The 20641-nt window shown below is 41.2% G+C and overlaps 1 pseudogene; it reads left to right on the top strand.

Moving 5' to 3' along the window:
• The window catches only part of LOC103679651, a 33566-nt pseudogene extending 30860 nt beyond the window's left edge, over positions 1–2706 (top strand).
• The last annotated feature ends 17935 nt before the right edge of the window (positions 2707–20641 follow it).

Raw genomic sequence — 20641 nt, 5'->3', positions numbered from 1 at the left:
TTTTTTCTTCTTCTTTTTTTTTTAATTTTATTTTTAAGTAATCTCTACACCCACTGAGGCCCTCGAACTCACAATCCTGAGACCGGGAGTCACATGCTCTACCAACTGAATCAGCCAGGCTCCCTTCTTTTCTTATTGATTTGTAGGAGTTCTTTACATAGGTAGGCTATTATTCCTTTGTTAGTTGTATGGTTGCAGAAAGCCCTCATTCTGAGTCTGTCTTTTCATTTCGTTGTTGGTGCTTCTATTATATAGAACTTTAAATTCTAATGTAATCACACATAGCTGTCTTTTCTTGATGGTGTGTGGTTTTCCCCCTCTTGTTAAAGAAAATTTACTTGAGGTCATGAAACTATTTTCCTATATTTCCTTCTAAAAATTTAAAGTCTTGCTTTTCACATTCAGAACTTTGATTCACCTGCAAAATCGATTTACTGTGACCTAAGGTAGGGATAAACTTTTCATGATTTTCCTTGTAGGTGATCAGTGATCCCAACACCATTTATTAAAGAGCTGCTTGGGATGTGATTGGTTGAATCATGCTGATGGCAGCTGGCTGTGGCCGAGGGGGTGGCCAGAAAGCCGCTGTGGAGTCCAACAGACTTGCACTGCCTTGGTTTCAGCCTAGTACTCTGAGCTGAAGAAGTTTTTGCATCTTGTTCTGCCCCTCTCCTAAGGCATTGCACCTTCTTGGCTCCATTGCTGCCCCTGGAGCCCACATCAAGGGCAAGGCTGGGATGGAGGGTCTGAACCTGGGGGACTGCAGAGCTACCCCCTTGGTCACCTCCAGTGGGCTCTTTGCTCCAGACCAGCCCTATGACCTCTGTGAGGAAGATGTTGCTCTGGGATTGGAAAGATTGGGAGGAGGGTCGCCTGGGTGGCTCTGATAGTTGAGCGTCTGCCTTCGGTTCAGGTCATGATCCCAGGGTCCTGGGATCAAGTCTCGCATTGGGCTCCCTGCTCAGCAGGAGCCTGCTTCTCCCTCTCCTGCTCCCCTGCTTTTGCTCTCTCAGTCACTCTCTCTCCCTATCTCAAAAAAAAAAAAAAAAGAGTGGGAGGAGAGACGAGAAACAAATGGGGGATAAAAAGCAGCAGTGATTGGAATCCCATGCTGCAAGAATCCATTGCTTCTGCTCAGATTGGTAGTGGTACTACCACTACAGAATGCCGTGAGTCTGTCCACGATGTGAGTCTGTCCCATGTGCTGTGAAGCAAAGGTGATCGGGGAAAACAGCAGGAAGATAGGATGTATATTTGATCAGCCCACAAGGACTGAAGTTCAGATCCCAAAGTGCACTTGCTAATTATCTTCACAAAAATGGAGAGACTTGTCTTATGCCAGAAGATTTTGATTTTATTGTACCTTCTAAAAGGGGCATCAGGTCCAGATACAAAGATTGCAGTATAGCACCTCTGACATCCCAAATGCAAAATCAAAGTAACAATTCAAACTGGAACCTCAGGACACGAAGCTGGTGGAAAAAAGATGCCTCTCCCCTCCCAAGTGGTAGTTTGGAATGGCAAAATAGCAGGGGATTATCTAACTTTAAAGAAGATGAAGGTGTTAATGATGTTGACTCCGGAATGGTTAGAAAGTCCAAAGGAAAGGTGACTATTTTGAAAGGAATTAAAATGAAGAAAATGAAAACAGGGTGCTGGAAGGGTCTTCCAGATTCTGCTCAAAGTAACAGGAAAAGAGAATCTGAGTTTAATAAGGCAGATGCTGAAAGTGAACCTTGTACAGGAAAGTCAGCTTGATTAAAAAAAAAGTTTTATCTCCATTTCTGACGCTGGAGCAAGCAAGAAGCCCCTCGATGTAACCGATGAAAAGAGACTTGTAAAAAAAAAAAATCATTGAATTCAGGATCAAATTTTTGTTTTGAACAAATAACTTCTGGCACTGTAAACAAATTATGTTCAACCGAAGAAGCACAATGAGAAGTGTGAGGAAACCTTTTTAGAAGCTGGGGAAATACAAACAAAAGTAGAAATTGGGGGAAGGAAGGAAGGAACATTTGCATACTGACATTTGAAAATGTGGCTCTGAAATGGACAACTGCTCACAAACTGAGAAAGACTATTTCTCTGAAAATATGTCAAGAAGATACCGTTCCAGGGACACAAATAGGAAAAAGGAAAACGAGCCTATGTGTTTCCAGCAAATATAACAAAGAAGGTCTTAGCCCACACCACGGTGCAAAGCCTTTAAGAAGTGGATACCTCCTTGGTCACCTTTTAATTTTGTCCAAGAGACACCTCTCCATGATCCACAGAAACTCCTCATTGCTACTGTAATTCTCAGTCGGACCTCAGGCAAAATGGCAACGCCTGTGCTTTGGAGATTTCTGGAGAAGTGGCCTTCCGCCAAGGTAGCAAGAGCCCCAGACAGGAGAGATGTGTGAGAGTCTCTTAGACCTCTTGGTCTCTATGATCTTGGAGCGAAAACCACTGTCAAGTTCTCAGATGAATACCTGACAAAGCAGTGGAGGTACCCGATTGAGGTTTGGGGTTGGGCAGATATGACAATGACTCTTACCGAGTTTTTTTTTTTGCATCAATGAGTGGAAGCAGGTGCCTCCTGAAGACCATAAGCTAAATAAGCATCAGGACTGGCTTTGGGAAAGTCGTGAAAAATTAAGTCTGTCTGAAAGTTCTTTGAAGTTTTCCAACTCGTTTTTTATACACGACTTTGTACTTGATTCATAAGAGCCCCATTAAGCACAATCACTGACTTTACAGGCGTGTAGATTTTAATCAGTCCAACTAGAAACGTAATGGAGGTTTTCTTTTTTTGTTGTCTTAGATTTTTATTTAAATTTTAGTTAGTTAACAGGTAGTGTAATATTGGTTTCAGGGGTAGAATTTAGTAATTCATTACTTACATATAATACCCAGTGCTCATCATTACAAGTGCCTTCCTTAATGCCCATCACCCATTGAGCCCATCCCCCATCCTCCTCCCCTCCAGCAACCCTCGGTTTGTTGTCTATAGTTGGGAGTCTCTTATGGTTGGCTTCCCTTGTTCTCTCTCTCTTTGTCTTCCTTCCCCTATGATCATCTGTTTTATTTCTTAAATTCCACATGTAAGTGAAATCGTACAGTATTTGTCTTTCTCTGGCTGACTTTATTTTGCTTAGCACAATACCCTCTAGCTCCATCCATGTTGTTGCAAATGGCAAAATACCATTTTTTTTGATGGCTGAGTAACATTCCATTGTATATATATACACCACATCTTCTTTACCCATTCATTAATGGATGGGCATTTGGATTCTTTCCATAATTTGCCTATTGTTGATAATGCAGCTATAAACATTGAGGTGCATGTACCCCTTCAAATCAGTATTTCTGTATCCTTTTTAACTTTTTGAGGAACTTTCATACTGTTTTCCAGAGTGGCTGTACCAGTTTGCATTTCCACCGGCAGTAGTAAGAGGGCTCCCTTTTCTCTGCATCCTCTCCAACATCTGTTGTCTCCTGGGTTGTTAATTTTAGCCATTCTGACAGGTGTGAAGTGGTATCTCATCACGGTTTTGGTTTGTATTTCCCTGATGATGACTGATGATTTTCTTAATGTGTGTAACACTGGTAGATCTTTGCTCCTAAACGCACTAGAACATATTTTGAGATTTTAAAAAAATAAATTATTTGACAGCAATCCTAAAAATGTAAATAACTTTTCCAATAATAAAATGTGATTTGAAGATTTAAAAAAAGAGCTTCTGTTCTCCACTGATATTTTTAGTTCCCTTTCTATCATTTGTCAAATTCACACATATGTTTAAGTCTCGTGTTCTTTTTTTTTAAATTTTATTTATTTATTTGAGAGAGAGAGAGAGAGAGAACAAGTGGGGGGGAGGGAGAAGCAGAAGGAGAGAGAGAAGCAGACTCCCTCTGAGCAGGGAGCCTGATGCGGGGCTTGATCCCAGGACCCTGAGATCAGGACCTGAGCCAAAGGCAGAGGTTTAACCAACTGAGCCACCCAGGTGCTCCTAGGTCTTGTGTTCTTTTTATGCATTTATGTATGTTCTTTTTGTGTATTCCATTGGTCTATTGCTTCAATATCACGTCCTAATTATTATAGTTTGACTATAAGTCTTTGATATCTAGATGTTCTTGCTCTTCTTCAATAATTTCTTGGCTATCCTTAGCCTTTGCTGTTCTATATAAATTTTAGGATCATCTTATCAAGTTCCATGAAAATCCCTGTTGGGATTTTGATTTACAGTTGCATTGCATTTATATATTAGATTGGAGAATTAGTCTGATTTAGGTTATGGTATTAGTTATTCCCTTTCATGAATGTGGCATACATTTTCCAGTTTTCTTTAATGTCTCTCAATGACATTTTATACTTTTCTCCATGGAAGCCTTGCATATATTTTGTTAGATGTATTTATTTATATTTTAATGGTTATTATAAAGTGATATTTTTAAGAGAAAATGTCTATCATACGCATATAGGGATGAAATTGCTTTTTGTGTATTTATTTTATATAAAACACATCTTTGCTGAATTCTTATAATAATTTGGGTTTACTATATAGACAGTTTTATGACATAATTAACGATAATTTTGATTCTTCTCTTCCATCCTTTATTCCTCTTATTTATCTTACATGTTTTACTCAGCTAATATTTCTAGTACATTTTTGAACAGAAATAAGGGTGCATGTATCTTTCTTGCTGATGATTAAGGGAATTCTAATATCTTAAAGTTAATATTACATTTGCAGTAGGTTATTGGTATTTATTTTCTATTCCCAGCCTGCTAAAGAGTTTTTTGTTGTAGGGGCTTCTGGGTGGCTCAGTCGGTTGGGCATCCAGCTCTTGATTTCGGCTCAGGTCTTGATGTCAGGGTTGTGAGATCAAGCCCCATGTTAGGGCTCTGTGCTCAGCAGGGACACTGCTTGAGATTCTGTCTCTCCTCACCTTCAGCCCCTCCCCCCCTGCTTTCTCTCTAAATAAATAAATAAATCTCAAAAAATAAAGAGTTTTTGTTGTAAAAGGACCTTGAATTTTACCAAATGCTTGTGTGTGTGTGTGCCTGTGAGCATCTTTGAAAGAATCCTGTTTTATCCTTCAGCTTGTGTCGTGAATTACGTGACCCCAGTTAGTTTTCACTTTATTTAGTTTTTTAAAGATTATTTATTTATTTGAGAGAGTGAGTGAGTGAGAGAGTAGGGGTGGGGGGCGCAGGAGGTGCAGAGGAAGAGAGAAACTCAGGCAGACTCCCCGCTGAGTGCAGAGCTGGGTGTGGACCTGGATCCCACAACCCTGAGATCATGACCTGAGCCCACAACAAGAATCAGACACTGAACTGACTGTGCCACCCAGGAGCCCCTAGTTTTTGTTTTAAAAATATATATTCCTCGATTTGGTTTGCTAGTATTTTGTGAATTTGGCCCATAATTTTTCTTATTACTTTCTCTTGGGTTGGTATCAAATTTATGTTAGTTTCATAAAATGGGCTAAGTGGCGTTTCCTCTTGTTCTTTTTGTTATTTTTTTTTTCTTTTTTTAAAGATTTTATTTATTTATTTGACAGAGAGTGAGAGCACAAGCAGGGGGAGCAGCAGGCAGAGGGAGAGGGAGAAGCAGACGCCCGACTGAGCAGGGAGCCTGATGCAGGGCTCGATCCCAGGACCCTGGGACCAGACCTGAGCTAAAGGCAGATGCTTAACCAACTGAGCCACTCGGGAGACACTGTTTTTGTTTTTTTATGAAAAACATGGTTTATGAAGTTAGAATAATCAATTCCTTGATTGGACGAATTTACCTTCAGAATTGGTTTCGACATCTTTTTTCTTTTTTCCTTTGTGGTTTCAGTTTTCATGACTGATTATATTTCCTAAATAGTTTTAGGACTATATAAGTTTTCTTTTTCTTTCTGGGTAAGTTATATTTCCCTGTGAAATTATCTATTTCATGTAATGTCTAGCTATATTGAGTTAAATTGTAGATAGTAACCTCTTCAAATTCTTTGAATCTCTACTTTTTTCCTAATATTATTTGTGCCTATTTGCTTTTTGGGTTGGTTTTCAGAGTTTTATCCATTATATTAGCTTTTGGTTTTGTTTATCTTTATTGTAGTTTTTTCTATTCTTTTATTATATATTATTGTCATTTTTAGGTGTGGTAATGGCATTAAAATTTTATATTTTGAAAAGATCCCTTAGAGGGTGTTTTTTGAAAGAAAAGATATAAATTCTGGAATTGCTTTAAAAATAACCCTATGTGTATATAGGGTTAAGGGAATGCTAGGAGGATTTCGATGAAGCAAGATGGGCCGTTTGTTGATTATTTTTGAACCTGAGTGTCAGGCAATAAAAATTCACAATATAATTCTCTCTACTTTCCTGTATGTTTGAAAATTTCCATAATAAAAAATTAAAGTATACCACATTTCTTTCTTTCTTTTAAAAATGCATTCTGATATTCTTTTTCTAATTTAGGTGAGAAACTTAGTTAATGAATTCTTACTTTTTTTTTCCTTTTCCTACTACAAGTATTTAAGGTGACACGTTTTCTCTCAGTATAACTTAACCTGCATCTTGCAAGTTTTTAAAAGGAAGGTATCTTTTATATACAGTGAAATGCATAGATCCTAAGTATACAGTTTGGTCAGTTCTAACAAATTCATATATTCTTGTAACCTACACACCTATCAAGTCTCCATCAACCCGGAAAACTATTTCATGTTTCTTCCTGGTCAAGCCTCTGTCCCTAGAACCAGCTATTTCCTCTTGAAGTTCCTGAGAGTCTGTAACTCTGCTATCTCTGGCTTCTTCTCATTCAGCATCATACTTTTGAAATTCATCCATATTATGTGTATCAGTAGTTCACTCCTTTCTATTGTTAACAGTATTCCTTTGGATGAATAAATCACAATTCATTCATTCTTCTACTGAGGAATGTCTGGATGTTTCCACATTTTGGCCGTTATGAACACAGCTGTTACTAACGTTCTTATGCTAATTTTCACGCAGGCGTGGTTCTAGTTCTCATTTCTCTTGGGTAAATACCTAGGAGTAGAATTACTTGGTCAATTTTTAAATGTCAGAGAGGGTAATGGGACTTCACTTTCTTTTTTTTTTTTTTTTATGATTTTTTATTATATTATGTTAGTCACCATACAGTACATCCCCGGTTTCCGATGTAAGGCTCGATGATTCATTAGTTGTGTATAACACCCAGTGCACCATGCAATACGTGCCCTCCTTACTACCCATCACCGGTCTATCCCATTCCCCCACCCCCCTCCCCTCTGAAGTCCTCAGTTTGTTTCTCATAGTCCATAGTCTCTCATGTTTCATTCCCCCTTCTGATTACCCCCCCTTTCTTTATCCCTTTCTTCCCCTACCGATCATCCTAGTTCTTATGTTCCATAGATGAGAGAAATCATATGATAGTTGTCTTTCTCTGCTTGACGGCACTTCACTTTCTAAGAGACTGCTAAGCGGTTTTCCAAAGTGATGTTTGCTTTTTACACTCTTTCTAGCAATCTGTTGGAGTTCTGGTTGTCCCATCAGCCTCTCTGACATTTAAAAATTTTAGCCATTCTAATGGAAGGAGAGGTGGGATCTCACTGCGGTTTTGAGTTGCATTGCACGGTAATACGGTAATATGGGTAAGCACCTTCTCATGTGCTCGCTGGCTATTTGTGTATCTTTTTTTGTTAAGTGTTTGTTTTGGAGGAGGTCATGGAGAGGATGTGACCTCCGGTTGACCCTTCAGCTGGACTGGGGCCATCGGAGGCTCCTCATCCCCTCCTCTGTCCCTGGAATGTCCACTGTCTGCTGTTCTGCAGCCAGAGACGTTTCAAGGACGTAGCCTTGAGAGAGTAACGTGTTGAGATTGGCTGGAGAGTTTGTCACTGAACCCTGTTAAGGCCTCAATATAAACCTTTAAGATTCTGGTGCTCGGGCGCGGGGATCTACTTGTCTTGCAGCCACTCAACACAAGCCTCGTGAGTAAATTCCCTTGCTTACTAAACCTGCCACCCTCCCAATCTGGGAGGCTTCCTTTTCCTTCCATCTCTCCATCTCTCCCTGCCCTCCGTGTGTGGAGGCTAGTTTGCAAACGAATGCTATTTATTTATTATAAAAAAGATTTTATTTATTTGAGAGAGAGGAAGAGAGAGCGCACGAGTGAGTGAAAGCGGGAGCAGAGGGCAGAGGGAGAAGCAGATGTCCTCTTGAGCAGGGAGCCAGAGGCAGGGCTGGATCCCAGGACCCGGGGATCATGACCTGAGCTGATGGCAGACGCTTAACTGACTGAGCCACCCTGGAGTTTGCCCATTTTTTCACTTGGGTTGTCTTTTTATTATCAATATGTAGGAGTTCATTCATGTATCTTCTAGATAGAAGTCCTTTGTCAGATACATGTATGAATTTTTTCTTTTAGTCTGTGGCTTGCTTTTTCTTTCTTTTAATGTGCCTTTTGGAGAGCAGAAGTTACTCATTTTGAGGATACCCAGTTTCTCAAGAATTTTATTTTATGTGTAGTGTTTTCAGTGTCCTTTTAAGACATCTTTGCATACCCCAAGTTTGCCAAAATAGTCTCCTATTGCTCCTACAAGCTTTATATTACAACTTTTTCATTTTGTCTTATAATAAGCCTATGTTATCTGAAAATGTCTTTATTTCAATTTCATTCTTTTGGGACATTCTCTCTGGATATTAAATTCTGGGTTAGCAGCCCTTTTTTCTTCTTTTAGCCCTTTAAAGAGGTTGTCTCCCTGTCTTGTGACTCTGTAGTTTCTGAGGAAAAGGGAGGGGTAATTCAAATTATTGATCCACGTTTTCTCCAGCTGCTCTCAAGATTTTTCCTTTTATTATTGGTTTCACCAGTTTGACTATGATATGTGTAGGGTTTTTTTGTTTGTTTGTTTTGATTTTTGTCTTTATTCTACTTGTGTTTTGCTGAACTTCTTGAATATGTGAATTTGTCTTTTTTTTTTTTTTTAACCAAATTTGGGAAAGTTCCAGCCATTATTTCTTCAAAGATTTATTTTGGCTTTTCCTCTTTCTCCTTGCCTCTGGTACTGTAATTGTTCCACAGGTTCCAAGGCCCCCCATATTTGCTTCAGAGTGGGTGTCTGGTTATTCTCCTCTCCTGTGTGCAATTTTTCTTACACATATTTGGTAAAGGCCCATGGAGTAGAGCTGGTCATAGGTGCAGACTCTGTGTATGGGCGCTGTTAGGGATTGTCACCTAGCATACTAACCTTTATTTCATCTCTAGAAATTCATTGAAAGTTCCATGCTTTTCTAATCCATCTGTGACAGCCTCCTCTGCTGCCCTCTGCTATACCGAGGATGAAGGCAACCATGCTTGTCTGGTTTTGGATTTTATTTCATTAGGTTTAATTGCATCCTCGGCTCTGTGATGTACTTGAGAAGACAGTGATTTTGTGGTTAACCACCTTCATCTCATTGTTACTGTGGGAACAACATTCTCTCATACCTTTCTACATCCTTAGTGGAACTAGAAATATCCTACTGGTTTTGACAAGCTATGTTTAAATTAAACATTTTTTTCCATTCTACATACTTTCTAATTTCCATGACAATGTTTATTTTCTCTGACCTCTGTGTGTTTCTGGTATTTTAAAATATCCAAATACACAGATTTTAAAAAGTTATTATTTTTACTATTGATTCCTACCTTAGTTACATTTTGATGAGATTGAGGCAGGTATGCTTTGGAGGGTTTAATATTTGTTATGATTTGCTTTATATCTTTGAATGGTCAGGTTTTTTAAAAAAAGTGTTATTTATTTAAGTAGTCTCTATACCCAACACAGGGGTTGAACTCACAACCCTGAGATCAAGAGTCACATGCTCTTCCGGCTGAGCCAGCCAGCCAGGTGCCCCTGAATTCAGTCTTTATGAATGCTGCCTGTGAATAAAACAGTACATATCCTTTAGTTATTGGTTCATTAGAGAAAGCTGTTGTTCAAATGGTTCTTTCTAAATCTTTATTAATTTTTGTCCCCTTGATTATAACTTGCTGAGAGAGGCACATTAAAATCTCCTACCACGATTGTGGATTTGCCAATTCCTCCTTGTGATTCTATAATTTTTGCTTTATCTATCGCAAGCCACAGGATTACATGTATACAAGCTTAATTTGCACCTCTCATCATTGTGTGGTGACCCACTATCATCTCATAGGTGTCATTTGCCCTCAAGGCTCTGCAACTTTAGTTTATGCTCCTCACTCTTGTTTCCTCTATTTCTGGGATGTAGGAATTTCCCATTTTTTTCTGTGGAACTCCGCTATAGATGAAACTCCCCCTTTCCATTTTGTCTAGCATATCAGTGTGTGCATGTGTGTGAGTGTGCATGCATGCGTGTGTGCGTGCGCACATGTATGCGTATATGCATTTGCACGTGTGTGCACGCACACGTGTGTGCATGTGTGAGCACGCAGGTATGTGTGCGTACATGTGTGTGCATGCAGTCATGTGTGTGTGTGTGTGTGCGCGTGCACATGTGTGTGTGTGTGCTGCAGTTGCCAAGTCTTGCTGCATGAAGTTGGCTGGCTCTCTGGCCCCTACAGTTCATCAGGGCCTCTCTGACTGCCTTCATCGTCACCTTTAACCTTCTCCCATCACTAAGGGCTTTGCTTTCATGTCCTCATTCCCATTCCCCAGCAAGGGACCCTGATTGGCCTTGCTTGTCATTTTGCTCCGATGCCACCATAGGAGAGCTGGCCTGTGTACGAGTTAGCTGCCCTTGGGACACATGCTCATCCCTAAAGCAGCTGGGTCTGCCTGCCGGCTGGTTTCACGTGGAGGGTGCTGCAGAATGGCAAACTGGCCAACTTGGTCCTTCTGTGTGTGGGCTGTTAGTGAACTTGTCCTTGTTGGATGTTCGTTGCCAGGCCTTCTCCCTCATCTCTCCAGTCATCTTCCCCTTCATCACAGATGGAGACTATTAGGTCGTGTTGGGAAACACTTCTGAAATTGGCTGCTGAGCAAAGTCTTATAAGCAGAGCCTGGAAAACAGGCTCTTACGACTTTTTTTTTCTTTTTTTTTTAAATTAGAGAGCATGGGCAGGGTGAGGAGGGGCAGTGGAAGAGGGGGAGAGAGAATCTTAAGCAAGCTCCATGCTCAGTGTGGAGCCAGGCGTGGAGCTCGATCTCACAACCCTGAGATCATGACCGGAGTGGAAATCAAGAGTCGGATGCTTAACTGACTGAGCCACCCAGGCGCCCCTCTTATGACTTTTTATGTAAAGGAAGCCTTGCCTGTCTGAGACCAGTGAGGTTGGATTTTGTAACTATTTTGATCTTGAGGACCCGTCCGAGTATGGGAAAGTGTCCCCGTTTGAAATAGTAGAATCTGTTATTTATTTCCACTCTAAGAAACTCTGGGAGCAAGTCTCGAATATTCATCTGGTTTGCCTGTTCATCAGTATCCTTGGTGAGTGATACGGGAGATGCACTAACTGTAAATCACGGAGGGATAGCTTATCAGAGCTGGAAGGAATCTCAGGAATCTTCCCACCTTCTCACATTGTTTCGTCAGAGTGGATTTCAAATCTGCAGTGACAGGAAAGTCTAGAAATTAAAGAGTAGGGAGAGCTGTGGTCCCTTGATGTGTAATTGGAGACGGGGGTAAATGGCTTGAGTGGGGGCAGTATTCGAGCGCCAGGACCTTTGGGCTGTGGGGGGGGGGGATTACGAATGCTGCTCTGAGCCTCCTGTTGTCTTGTCTGCTCAGAGGAAGGACAGTCTCACCCCACGTCTTATTCCCAATGTCACGGGTTTCCCTTTTTCTTCTTCTCCAGTCCGTTTCCTGCCTTTTTTCCTTCTTTCACCGCTTTCCTATATATATATAGCATTAACCCCTCGTTTTTGTAATCTTTGTTTCTTTCCCTCCTAACCTCTGACATAAAGTATTAATTTTTGGCATTTTTTCCCCTTTTCTTTGAAGTGCTCCTTCTGGCTACAAAAACTTCCAATTAAGTTTTTTAAATAAAAGATAGAAGTTAAAAGCAACGGCTGCCTCGGGTTAGCAGGATGGAAACTTGTAGTTGCTTGAAGCTGTACTTCAAAAAGAGAAAACTCAATTTTAAAAGTGTAGAAGTTTATTCATAAAATATATTGTGCTAAAAAAATGGATTCTCTGGGTTGCAGAGGACTCCAGCTGTAGGTCAGCTGTTCTGTTGTATTTATTTACAGAATATTCTGTTTCCGTGTAATGTTTTCATTCTAAACAAAAGTAAAGAGAAATTTTTGAGTGTCTGGATCGTTGTTCTAGTCTCAGGAATGTTAATTAAGTTAATATTGAGATTCTCATCTTTGCTAACTAAAGAACTTTGACAAAGTTCTTATGTATATTTCCTTTTAGGCGCTAGTTATACAAAAGAGTATTGAATGCTTCTCAAACTTTTTCTTTTTTTAAGCAATTTCCCTTATTTCTATTTTTTTAAAAAAGATTTTATTTTTATTTTTTGTGTGGATGGGGAAGGGGCAGAGGGAGAGAGAGAATCTCAGGAAGACTCCACGCCCAGTGCACAGCCTGACGTGGGGCTCGATCTCATGACCCTGAGATCATGACCTGAGCCGAAATCAAGAGTCTGATGCTTAACCGACTGAGCCACCCAGGTGCCCCTAAAGATTTTATTTTTCAAGTAATCTCTATATCCAACGTGGGACTTGAACTTACAACCCTGAGATCAAGAGTCACATGCTCTACTGACTGAGCCAGCCAGGTGCCCCATCAATTTCCCGTATTTCTAAATTTCACTTATAATAGACTCTCCAGAATGTGGAGGTGTTCTGAGAGGAATCACAGGGGTGAGGAGCATTTATAAAGTTTTACGCAGGCAGCTTTCCACGGTTCTGTGAGCCTCTTGATTGCTAGGAGGGAACCCCTGCCCGGCCTCTCTTTCCTTCTGGCTCAGGGCTGCTCTATATTCTAGCCAGGAAAGGATGGCCACTCCATTAATTCAGCATCAGAGGCCCCAGCAAATCCAAGAAAAACTGGGCTTCCTAGAAAAACGGGGGCTGAGCAGCAACATGGACAAAAGAACGGGGACACTTCCAGGGGTGGCCCAGTCAGTTGGGTGTCCGACTCTTGATTTCAGCTTAGGTCAGGATCTCAGGGTTGTGGAACTGAGCCCCATGTCAGGCTCTGTGCTCAGCATTGGGTCTGCTGGAGATTATCTCCGTCTGCTCCTCCCCCTGCTTGGGTTCTTTCTCTCTAAAATGAATACATAAAACCTTTTTTTTCTTTAAAAGGGGAAACTTCCAGAAAAATCACTCCCTCCATTTTTATCCTAAATCCAAAGAAATAATCGAGAGGAAAAATAAACAATCATCACTAAATGGAGTGTTTTTCAAATGGCCAGCTGGTCCCATTGGTGAATCATGAAATCAATTCAAGGGCTTATGATCTGCATTAAAATAGAGGTCAAATAGAAAATCCAAATATGTGGCTCAGTGAAGGTAAATATTGTTTCAGTGAATCTTTTTTTTTTTTTTTTTAGATTTTATTTATTTATTTGACAGAGAGAGTGAGGGAGGGCACAGGCACAAGCAGGGGGAGCAGGAGAGGGAGAAGCAGGCTCCCCTCTGAGTAGGGAGCCTGAGGCGGGACTCGATCCAAGGCCCTCGGGATCATGACCTGAGCTGAGGGCAGAGGCTTAACCAACTGAGCCACCCAGGCATCTCTCAGTGAATCTTTACACATGTGTCTGTATGTGTATATTTGCACACACAGGAACCTGATTTAAAATGTTGACTTGAGGGGCTGCCTGGGTGGGGCAGTTGGTGAAGCATCAGACTCTTGGTTTCAGTTCGGGTCGTGATCTCAGGGTGTTGAGATCGAGCCCCTCGTTGGGCTCTGCACTGGGTATGGAACCTACTTAAGATTCTCTCCCTTTCCCTCTGCTCTCCACCCCCTGTGCTTTCTCTCTCTCTCTCTCAAATAAATAAATCTCAAAAAAAAAGTTGCCTTGAAAGGAGTCTGAGAAAGTCGGCTTAAAGGGTATGGAGCTTTTCCCATGTGCCAAGGCCTCCCCTCTGGGTAGGGCGTCCATGTTTCCCACGGAAGTCCCACTTTTCATCTCTGCTCTGCAGGCCCGACTGACCTTACGCTTTTTGAGGGACACGATCATATTTTCCTAATTTCTTGATCTGTGTGCTAATATTATCATTTTTTTAAATAGATCTGCCTTTTAGCTCCAAGCCCACATCCGCCTCTTTATTTAGTCAAACTATTGTCATCTGTCATCTGGGAGATTGTGTCCTGCAGGGGTGTGGGGGACTTCGGGGGACTGAGCAAGGGAAACGATATGACCACAAGGTGGCAGTAGCACATGCTGGCTTTATGGGGCGATGCCTTCCTATTTCCCAGCTGTGAAGTCCCTCTCAGCTGTGTGTGTGTGTGTGTGTGTGTGTGTGTGTGTGTGTGTGTGTGTGTGTGGGGGGGGTTGCTACTCAGAAGGGGAGGGGGCAGGGGATCCCCTGGGGAGGGGGGTTATTTGCGAGGAGGGGTGGCCCTCAGCAGCACAGTGGGGAGTCTCGGGGTCAGAGTGCTCTGAAGGACAGTAGAGCTTGAAGTCTTGCAACCTAAATGCTCTTATCACCGGCCTTCAGATGCCAGGTGAGTTTCATGCGCTGTGCAAGGCAGGGAGGCCCTGAATGCCTAAAAATCTGTTTGTTTGGACAGTTTGTAAATAACTGAAGTGTAAAAGTTTGAGCTTGGTACCAGTGCGCTTCTGAGCTCACAGGCCTCAGCCAGCAGTGGAGAAATAACCTAGGGGCCTTCCACAAAGGCCATCTTTAGCTCCTTTATATAAAATCCCCTCAGCGCCCTCGGCACAGACACCTGCGCCGTTTTTAAGAATGCAAATCAAGACTTGTTAATGCCCTGCTTTCTTATGGTTTCCGTTTGCCTGGAATACCTTTGCCCACCCCTTTATTTTGGTAAGACAGTGATGCCAGGGGGCAAGATGCGGTGTAGCTGTGGCCAGGGGTCGGGGTGCGATGAATCTGGAAAGGTGTACAAAGGCCAGGTGGAGAGCCTGGTGTGCCAAGCTGAGGAGTAGGCTCTACAAAGGGGGTCGAACTATGAGGGCCCAGCCCAGCATCCCGCACACGGTAGGGGCTCTCCAGCATTTGGTGATGAATTGGTCCTTAGGTGAGTTCCTCGTTCGGACTCTTCTCTGATTGAAGCTTGACCCTGACCTGAGCAAAAGGAATATGGGAGGGGAAGCCTGCATCATGTATGATGCCTGAAAACAACACATCTGTAGGAGTGTTAAGTTTGTTATTGGCTCTACTTATCTTTCTCAAAAGTTGTCTTTTGTGCTTTAAATTATATTTAATGAAAACCTATCTTATTTTAAAATCGCCATTGTAACATTTTGAAATTCCAATTTTCGGGGGGCGCCTGGGTGACTTAGTCCGTTAAGCGTCTGACTCTTGATGTCGGCTCAGGTCATGATCTCAGGGTTGTGGGATCGAGCCCAGGGTCAGGCTCTGTGCTTGGTGGGGAACCTGCTTAAGATTCTCTCTCTTCTTCTCCCTCTGTACCGCCTCCCCAACTTGCACTCTCTCTCTAAAAAAAATAAAATAAAAAAAAATTAATAAAATTTCAGTTTTTTCCAACTGATGATTCAAATAGGAGAACATTCTCACCAGTTGATCCCTTATTTGCTTTTTGTCTTTACTCTTTTTCTGTATTCCAATTTTGTATTTTGCCTGTTTTAGGAGTTTTCTTCTGTAATATTTTCAGTGTTTAAAATCTGCTTCTCATGTTTGTGTGATGCTTTTCTCTCTGTTAAAAAAGATTAGTTCATTTCACTCCTCCAGTTGAAGTAACAGCAGTTTTTCTGTGCCTTTTTCTGGTGGGTGAATGTGACAGAGAGGAGACTGTGTGTCTATGTCCACCTGTCCGACGGGTCCGGAGAATATCGCCGTGTAGAGGTTTCCAGCTGCGGGGTGATGAGTTTGGACCTAACCTTAAGTTTACAGGTTGCAGACATTCATCTGCTTTCGATTTTGATGAAGTGTGAGAGTTGCCTCTAATTACGTCAGAATCTTTGGCTATTATTACATTAACATTTGCTTTACACTTAGGTTTTTTTTTTATTCACTATTTTTTAAGAAGATTTTATTTATTTATTTGACAGAGAGAGAGAGCACAAGTAGGCAGAGCAGCAGGCAGAGGGAGAGGGAGAAGCAGGCTCCCAGCTGAGCAGAGAGCCTGACACGGGGCTTGATCCCAGGACCCCAGGATCATGACCTGAGAAGAAGGCAGATGCTTAACCCACTGAGCCATCCAGGTGCTCCTTTTTTTATTCACTATGATGTCACCAGTTTTGGCCCTGGGGATGGTTTCTAGAAGCTTTGTGACAGCAGCTAGTTCTGTTTTTCAAATATTCGGAGTCCCTAAAAAGAACACTTTCCTTATTTAAGAGGAATTATACTTTATCTTATATTATTTGTAATCTAAGTACCCGAAATTCTTAGTCACCCACCCCACCAGTTTGGATAGACACGCTTAAGCCATTTGGAAGGGCAGGGCTGAGAAAGAGCAGCTTTGGAGCTTTGCTACACCGATGAGATCGTGCCTCAGGGACCTGTTCAAATGCATCATTTGGTGTTACGTTGGCTTTTTGTAGTCTTCTAAAAATATACAGTTGTTTCCAGTATTAAATGAAGATAAATATCAGAACATTCCAGCTCTTCATGTTGTTGCATGGGAAAGAAATTTTGTCTGTAGCATCTGTTCACACAGATGAGGGTGGGATATGGGAAATGTATGCTGTGACTGATTGCGGTGACCACACTTCTGGGGGGATTTGACCCCACCTTGATACACCCGGAGTGTGGAAAATTGTCTTTATGCAGCCCTTCAGTGGCTCCAAGTTCGAATCTTCTGGAGGGGGCCTTTATTTTTTAGCAGATCAGTTTTTCCTTTTTGTGATTTCCTTTTTTTTTTTTTTTTTTTTTAAGATTTATCTATTTATTTGACAGAGAGAGAGAGACAGCCAGCAAGAGAGGGAACACAAGCAGGGGGAGTGGGAGAGGAAGAAGCAGGCTCCCAGTGGAGGAGCCTGATGAGGGGCTCAATCCCATAACACCGGAATCACGCCCTGAGCTGAGGGCACGCCTGAGCCACCCAGGCGCCCCAGTGATTTCCTTTTTTCTCTGAGAGGGATTTAGGAGAACGCTTGGCTTCAAAGCACCCCTTGGTTCATTCAGTGGCCATTTTCCCTTTCTCAGAGCTGTTTTATGGGCATCAACTCTCAGTCACTGATACACAATTTTCGAGTTTACCCTGGGAGTATAAATCAGGATTATACATGCTAGAAGAACTGAGTCTAAATATATTCTGAAATTATCCAAAGCTAAATGTGTGTATGGGTAGAGTACTAGTAACTAATTTTCTCTTTACATAGAACTAGCTTGGGTTTTAGGAGTTATTTGGTAGTCTTGGCTCACAGAATTTTATTTTGTTTGAAGATTTTATTTTTAAGAAATCTGTAACACCCAGTGTGGCACTCGAATTTACAGCCCCGAGATCAAGATTCGTACACTCCACCCGCTGAGCCAGCCAAGCGCCCCTTAGCTCACAAAATTTTAAAATGAAGCCTTTTAAACATTTGTTTTTCAGACCTTTGCTGGGTATGTGTTATATGCTGGGCGGTTTGTACAGGCTTTGGAGTCACGAGATGTGAATTTGAGTCCTGATTCTTCATCTGCCAGCTGTTGTACCTTTGGCCAAATCACTTAACGATTCTGAGTTGTATATAAAATAGGTTTCCTAAAGTGTAGCTTGTGTGATGCCGTAAGGGTTAAATAAGACACTATCTGTAAAGCAGTGCGTGATTTTTAGAAAGCACTTAATAAATGTTAATTTTGCCTTCTCCTGAAGGATGTCAAACTTTAAAAATTACCCTTTTCCACCAATTTAAACATCAGATGGTTTACTGGTATTTTAAAAATTAATTACGTAAAATGAGTTTTGCTCTCAAGAATTTTGTTTTTAGAAACATACCAACTCGTGTGCGCATGCCCTAAATCACTGAGTTCTTCTAATTGACTCTGAGCTAGAAAAACCCCTTTGATATGAAAAAACATGGTTGCAAATGCCCATTTTTTCGAATATATGTTGTGATTATTATATATGTATACTGTAAAGTGCACATGAATCCAGCCAGATTCATATATGCTCAGCACGTGAAAGAAAAAAACTGTGTTCCTTTGACTTTAGAATTAACACGATAAGACTACCTTGGGGCTTTAACATTCTAGCAAACTTTTGCAGACCTAACTAGGAATCTCATTGTCATTTGCAATTGGCTGCACAGGGGAAATCTTAAAATGCTGACACTGGCAGGCTTCAGGTTTTGCATGTGTTTGCTGCCTGAGGAGGCAGAGTATTTAGCAGTTTTTCCTGCTTTTGGTACCATTTCATACTTTGTAATTTACCAAACTTGTTCTCTTTTCACAAATCCACATAACCGTAATGTCACACATTCCTGAAAAACTCTGTAAATATATTTGCTTACTTATTAACTGACCCACCCAAGTCCCTCTTTTCTTTCTGTAGTCTTTAAAAAAAATCCTCTTCTTTTTTGTGTTTCTTTGTGTCTGACCTTCTTTCTGTCGATGACCTCTCCAGAGGCTGAAGTCCGGACACTCTCTGGGGGATGATCCCCGCTGGTCTTGAAGTCACCAGGAGGCTTGTGAGAACCCCAAGCACTGTGTTCTGTGTACCTCTTGATAAAATGGAAGTCTAATTCAGGCAGTGTCTTTGAGTCTGGAGAGGCAGGAGAGTGCAAGCAAGTGAACCCCTGAGTTGGGAGTGTTTTACTTCAGGCTGATGTTACATTATAAACTCAAAACTTCAGGTCTAAATGTGGACTATCCCTGATCATTATTATTATTATTATTTTTTAAAGATTTTATTTATTTATTTGACAGAGATAGAGACAGCCAGCGAGAGAGGGAACACAAGCAGGGGGAGTGGGAGAGGAAGAAGCAGGCTCACAGCAGAGGAGCCTGATGTGGGGCTCGATCCCACAACGCCGGGATCACGCCCTGAGCCGAAGGCAGACGTTCAACCGCTGTGCCACCCAGGTGCCCCCCCGATCATTATTGATGTGTGTTGCCTTAAAGACATTTTTCTTTTGCCCGAAGGAATGATTATGATTTCATAATTTCACTTAAAGTTGCATACAGTAAAACTTAGAATATTTTTCAGTACGTCACAGTGTACTTTAAGGCAGGAAGCAGGGAAATAATGGAAGAATGAGCACATGGTGGGCTTTATTTGGGAGACTACTTCAGACTTACAGCTTTTGGGGAAAAAAAGTATACAGATTATATGTTTTGAGGTTATGTTAATAGGTGTTCATGAGATCATGATATTTTTCTGAACTGTTGTTAAGTAATGACTATCTTTATCTTTAATAATACTTTTTGCCTCCAGTTCCATTTATGTTCTACTAGCTCTGTGTGGCTGAATGTTTGGTTAACATTTCTTGTCTTACCCCTTTTACTTCCGTTCTTTCTTTATATTCTTAGTGCTCCCTCTCTTTTTAAAAAAGATCTATTTATTTTAGAGAGAGAGCATGAGTAGAGGGGCAGAGGGAGAGGGAGAGGGAGAGAAAATCTCAAGCCAACTCTGCACTGAGCATGGAGCCCAATGTGAGGCTCAATCTCATGACCCTGAGATCACAACCTGAGCTGACACCAAGAGTCGGATGCTTAATCGACTGCACCCCCCAGGCACCCCCTCCACTCCTTTTAAAAAAGCTTTCTTTTTTTTAGGACAGCTTTATCTTTTACAGAAAAATTACAAAGATAGTACAGGGAGTTCCCATATACTCTGCCCTGTTTCCCCTATTATTAACATTACATTAGTATATTTGTTATAATTAATAAACCCATATTGATACATTATTATTAATTAAAGTTCATACTTGATTCACCTGCTCTTAGTTTTTACCTAATGTTCTTTTTCTGTCCCAGAATTCTCTTCAGGTGACTATATATTACACTTGGTTGTCACAGTTTCTGAGACTCTCCTTGTTTCTGATGACATGGACAGTTTGGAGGAGTCCTGGTCAGGTATTTTGTAGAAGATCCCTCAGTTGGGGTTTTTCTGTTTGTTTTTTTTTTCATAATTAGATAGGGATTATGGGTTTTAGGGAGGATCACAGAGGTAAAGTGCCATTTTCCTAACATCATATCAAGAGCATATGTATCAACATGATTTATTATTGTTGATGTTGACCTTGGTCACCTGGCTGAGATAGTGTTTGTCAGGATTCTCCACTGTAAAATTACTCCTGCCCCATCCTTTCCATATTGTCCTCCTTGAAAGGAAGTCACTATGTGCAGCCCACCTGTAAGGGGTGGAGACTTATGCTCTACCCCTTTGAAGGTGGAGTACCTGCATACATTATTCCAGTTTCTTCTGTATGAGAGATTGTCTCTTCTGCCCATTTATTGATTTAGTCATTTATGTCAGTATGGATTCCTGAATATTTATTTCATTCTTTGGGTTAAGATACAATCTACTTTATGTTCTTGTTCCAACTTTAGCCATTGGGAGCCTTTTCAATTGGGTCCTTTTGAAAGTCTCTCAGTGATGCAGCTTTTTTTTTTT

The sequence above is a fragment of the Ursus maritimus genome, unplaced genomic scaffold (assembly GCF_017311325.1).
Source record: "Ursus maritimus isolate PB19 unplaced genomic scaffold, ASM1731132v1 scaffold_19, whole genome shotgun sequence".
Lineage (NCBI taxonomy): Eukaryota > Metazoa > Chordata > Mammalia > Carnivora > Ursidae > Ursus > Ursus maritimus.
Note: the sequence above shows the minus strand (reverse complement) of the source record. Positions and strands in the feature narration are given on the sequence as shown.